Here is a 6,000-nt window from a genome sequence, read left to right as displayed (position 1 = left end):
CGACGGCGGTGGGCCAATAAAACGGCTCGATTGGAAGTGACGAGGACGGGAGGATAAAAAGGTTCTGTTCGGGGTCGAAAAGGAAGAGGAAGAAGATCGGGACAAAAAAGATCGTGTTTTTTTTGGCGTGGAGGCTGTTGCGCGGGAAGCGTACTTGTTGTTGTGCTGATTCAATCGTGTTCTTCATCGTGTCTTGGAGCCTTGCTGAGCCTCGTGCCTCACCTTGGTTGGCTCTGGGGTTCTGCTGACTCAGAGTACGGGGTCGAACGGCGGGCGGACCTGCCTCCTTCTTCTGCTCGCAATTTGGCGCCAGAACTGGTTTCCTGGCGGCTGTGAGCGGACTGGGGCCAGGACCAGGAGGTAGAGAGCACCACGGTTTCTCCTGCCCCCCCCCCCCCGACGAGAGCAAGGCCAGCTCGTCCGACGCTGATCCAGGGACAGTTGCGTCCACACCATGGTCCAGCCTGACCACCAGAAATAGCTACGTTTTGTGTGTGTGTGTGTGTGTGTGTGTGTGTGTGTGTGTGTGTGTGTGTGTGTGTGTGTGTGTGTGTGTGTGTGTGTGTGTGTGTGTGTGTGTGTGTGTGTGTGTGTGTGTGTGTGTGTGTGGGTGTGTACTTGGCGCCTTAGAGGGTTTGAGAATTGTATATTCATTGGAATTGTCTGTGTTTTCCCCATGCCCGATCCCACACCATCCCGTCGAATCTCCCCGGATCCCTCTTCTTGCCGAGTCTTGTTATTTCTGGTTAATAATAAAAACAAATAAACATCATCAACTCAGTGAAAAGTGACTCGTGCCACCTTCCTCGTCCCGTTTGCGGTAGAGCAATTAGAACCGCCATGTTTGAGTTATAAATAAATAAACCGCCTCCATTATATCGGCTCATTCTACGTTGGCGGGACTGTTCAAGTCCTGTGGACGTCACAATATATTGTGAAAAAACACAGCGGTAGCCCTTAAAAAACCCTAACCCATCTTCCCATCGTTAAAACACAATCTATTCTATACACTCTCTCATACAATATCCATATGGAACACAATCTATTCCATTATCTAAAATAAATCGCTTATCATCAAAGGCTCCTAATGCCTTTTTATTTACTTCTTCACGATATATATTATGTTTATAACTTCTTATTGAATTCATTTTCCTATATTCTTCTTTCTTATTCATCAAACAATTATAATAATTTCTAAAAGTTATTGATTTCTTTATTACATAGTTCTTTATTCCCTTTAACCTCTTATCAATTTGATCACCATACTTATAAGCATATGCCTTTGCTCTCAATCCAATAAACTCACTCATTACTTTTCCACCCAACTCATCCTTAAACTTACCAATAACCTTTTCATTCTTTTTGGAAAATAAGTCACTCTTCTTTCTAAAATTACTTGTATCATATACTCCAATATTTTTCTTCATATCTTTATAAACATCATCAGATTTTATATCCAGGATAAAACTATCAGTGTCCATATACAACAATGAAACATTTTCACGATACTCTTTCTTTTAGCCATTATACAAATAATCATACATCAATATCTTTGATAAATCAAGAACTGCTGTTCCAATATAAATTGGTTTATCCATTACAATACTTTCCTTTTCCATATGAATAGCAGAAAAGTTCTCTGAAAAAACCTCTTCTCTCTGAAAACTTGATTTATTTATCAATCTAGAAGCTTCTTTCCAAGATGGTGCAAATCTAATGTTTTGCCTGTTTCTAACATTCTCCATTGTCTTTCCAAAGACAGCATTATTCATCAATTTATAGAATTCCCCTTCAAATTTTACTTTTGTATTTGTTCTCATATCTGCATTGAATTTAATATACTTTTTCATCCAAGGACTTTGTTTAAATTTTAAAACTCTATGAATTTTAGCGACTCTCAATCCTTCTCTCAAAAACTGTTTTAAGCTTCTCTGATGCAAAACATATCCCTCTTTATCATAGAATGTTGTTAATAACCTTTCTGTTGATTTGCCTTTAATATTAAAACTTTTATGATAATCATTAACCATTCTTTCTTTGGGGGTTTCTTTCTCACATGCAAAAGGAAGTTCTTGATGCTTATGAAGATCACTCGGGTACCTCAAATCAACTTCAAAATAATAACCTTCTTCTTCCTCATTCAATTCCTCTTGAGAAGAAATAACAATATTCATCAAAGCCTTTTCATAATGCTTTTCTTCCACCCACTCTAATTTATCAGAAGGCAGAGATTGAGACATTGCCCATCCATACAAATTATTAGCATCAAAATACATCAAATAATTACTATCTTTTTCACTATCATAATTTGGAAGATATTTATTATTTGCTTTAGCATATCTTTTTGAACATACTTGTGATATTCCACCTCTCTTAGACTTCTCAATCATCAAAAGCCTATCTACATCACTGATTAAATCTATATCTTGTTTTGTCATTTTCAACATTGCACTCCAAGCTAAACCAGGAGCTGTGAAATAGTGGGCAAGATCTAATCCATAACAATTTTTATTATGACAGAGTGATCTCAAAGCTTCAAACACATCAGCGAACAATAAAACATGTTTTTAGATACAAATCATGATATTCTCCAAGGTTCTTTATCTTAAATATTTTCCAAGTTTTTTTTGTGCGTGTTAATATTCCTTATCACATCTCTTCTTCATAAAGGTTATTATAGAAACTTTATTTTGAAGGAAGATGTGTTTCTTTAAATCTCAAAAATGAATCCATATAATCATAAGGATAAATTCCCTTACTTGTAAGAATTTTCTCTTTTCTTTGAATTTCATTCCTTGTTTGAATTTCCTCTCGAGTTAGAATTCCCTCTTTAATCAGAATTTCATCTTTAATGAGAATTTCCTCTTTAGTTAGAATTTCATTCATTGTTTGAATTTTCTTTATAATTAGAATTTCATCTTCAGTTAGAATTTCTTCATTAATTAGAATTTCCTCTTTACTTTGAATTCTCTCTTTAATATGAATTTCCTCTTTCGTTAGAATTTCCTCTTTTGGAAAGAATGAATTAAGATTTGGAAAAGACCCCGTGGAGCTTAGATTTGATGCTCGGTAGGCTAGTGGTGTTCCCATAAACGAGTTCAAGGTTTTGTGAATATCATTTTTGTAAATGAAATATACTTTTGACTTGTGTTTGTTATGGCAGAAATATTCCCTGGTGTTTTTGAAAGTTCATTTATAAATAGATGTGTATCATAGTTGGTGCTGTTTGAAGAAAGACTGGAATAAAAGAAGGAAATTTATAATTAAGATTACAACACAAATGAGCAGGACCTCTATATTTACCAGAAAGATGACAATGATCCCTAACTTAAGACTCCTCAATTTCCTCCTCACAAATATGACAGATATTGTTCTTTCTAAATTCTAATTTTTCTTCTTCGGTTAATTTCATCGGTTCATTTGTTTCTTTCATTAATTCAGTTCGTCTCATGCAATCCTTTTCTAATCGTTTTACAAACTCTTGTGAAGCTTTTTTTCCACTATAATGTTCAAGTTTATTATACTTTTCTCCAACAGATGATTTGATATATTAACAGAAACCACAAGGAATATGTTTTTGATATTTATTTGTATATGATTCTTTTGGATTAAGAGAAGCAGTATTTATCTTTTTTGGATACATTCAAAATCAGCGTATATCACAAATGGGTGCATGATAGAGTTATTATAATTTTCAAAAGAAAGCTTTCACCAGGTTTAGGCATTGTAATTACAGCTGATTTATGATGACTACAATATTTTGAATGTTGTTCTAATCGTTCTTTTGCATGTAATGAATTAAGACATCGCTTCCAAGGATATATTTTGTTTGCTGTTCTGAATACCTGAGAAGAGATTAATCTTGATAAATTATTGATGTATGTATAATGTGAATTCTAAAGCCTGGTGTTGGCGCAGTGGTAAGGGCAGTGGCTTGGGACCCAAGAGGTCCTAAGTTCAAGCCCTGTTGGGACACTGAATTAATATATGTTTGTATATGTATATATATATATATATATATATATATATATATATATATATATATATATATATATATATATATATAATGTGTGTGTGTGTATATATATATATATATATATATATATATATATATATATATATATATATATATATATATATATAATGTGTATATATATATATATATAATGTGTATATATATATATATAATGTGTATATATATATATATATATATAATGTGTATATATATATACAATGTGTATATATATATATATATATATATATATATATATATATATATATATATATATATATATATATATATATATATATATAACCAAGTCGAAAACACCAGGGGGTTGACTCAGCCTTCCATCCTTCCGAGGTCGGCGAAATGAGCACCAGTTGTACTGGGCCCGGTGTATGCCCCGGTTAGAATAGGTGTACCATATCCCTGTGTGTCGTAAGAGGCGACCAGGGTTGCGTCAGGAAGGGCATCCGGCGTAAAAACCTATGCCAAATCATTATGCGGACAACAAAACGAATTTCCATACCGGATCGGTCGAGGCCCGGGTTACCAACGACCACCACCGGTACCGGTGGTCAGCAGGGTACCAGTGGAAATTGTGCTACTGCTAGGCGAAGGAGGAGAAGGAGACGGGGAAGGCGAGTCCGGAGGCAGTGGGAGAGGGGGAAGGGTAGAAGTGTGGAGGTGAGAGTTGGAACTCTGAATGTTGGGACGATGACTGGCAAAGGGCGAGAGTTGGCTGATATGATGGAGAGAAGAAAGGTGGACATACTGTGTGTACAAGAGACCAAGTGGATGGGGAGTAAGGCGAGGAGCATTGGAGGTGGTTTCAAACTGTTCTACCATGGTGTGGATGGGAGGAGAAATGGTGTCTGGATAATCCTGAAGGAAGATCATGTCAAGAGGGTATTGGAGGTGAGGAGAGTGTCTGACCGAGTGATGAGTGTGAAGTTGGAAATTGAAGGGGTGATGATGAATGTCATCAGTGCATATGCCCCACATATGGGGTGTGAGATGGAATATAAAGAAGATTTCTGGAGTTAGATGAAGTGGTGGAGAGTGTATCCAAGGATGAAAGAGTGGTGATTGGAGCAGATTTCAATGGACATGTTGGGGAAGGGAATAAAGAGGATGAGGAGGTGATGGGGAGGTACGGTCTCAACAAGAGAAATGTGGAAGGGCAAATGGTGGCAGAGTTTGCAAAAAGAATGGAAATGGCAGTGGTAAACATGTATTTCAAGAAGAAGGAGGAGCACAGGGTGACATACAAGAGTGGAGGAAGGTGCACACAGGTGGATTACATCTTAAGTAGGAGATGCAACCTGAAAGAGATTAGTGACTGTAAGGTTGTGGCAGGGGAGAATGTAGCTCGACAGCATCGATTGGTGGTCTGTAGGATGACTTTAGAGGTGAGGTTGAGGAAGAGAGTGAGGGCTGAACCAAGGACCAGATGGTGGAAGCTGAAGAAGGAAGACTGTTGCGTGAAATTTAGGGAGGAGGTGAGACAGGCGTTGGATGGTGGTAAAGATGGGTGGGATGATTGGGCAACGACAGCAGAAGTTGTGAGGGAGATAGCTTGGAAGGTACTTGGTGTGACATCTGGACAGAGGAAGGAAGATAAGGAGACTTGGTGGTGGAATGAGGAAGTACAGGAAAGTATAAGGAAGAAGGGGTTGGCGAAAAAGAAGTGGGATAGTCAGAGAGATGAAGAAAGTCAGCAGGAGTACAAGGAGTGGCGTCGAAAAGCAAAAGGAGAGGTGGCAAAGGCCAAGGAAAGGCATATGACGAGCTGTATGAGAAGTTGGATACAAAAGAAGGGGAAAAGGATTTATACCGATTGGCAAGACAGAGGGACCGATCTGGGATGGATGTGCTGCAGGTAAGGGTGATAAAGGACGCAAATGGGAATGTGCTGACGAGCGAGGAGAGTGTGTTGAGAAGGTGGATGGAGTACCTTGAGGAGCTGATGAATGGAGAAAATGAGAGAGAGAGAA

This window comes from Eptatretus burgeri, chromosome 10 (assembly GCF_056783735.1).
Source record: "Eptatretus burgeri isolate ZD-2024b chromosome 10, Ebu_testis_v1, whole genome shotgun sequence".
Classification (NCBI taxonomy): Eukaryota; Metazoa; Chordata; class Myxini; order Myxiniformes; family Myxinidae; genus Eptatretus; species Eptatretus burgeri.
Note: the sequence above shows the minus strand (reverse complement) of the source record.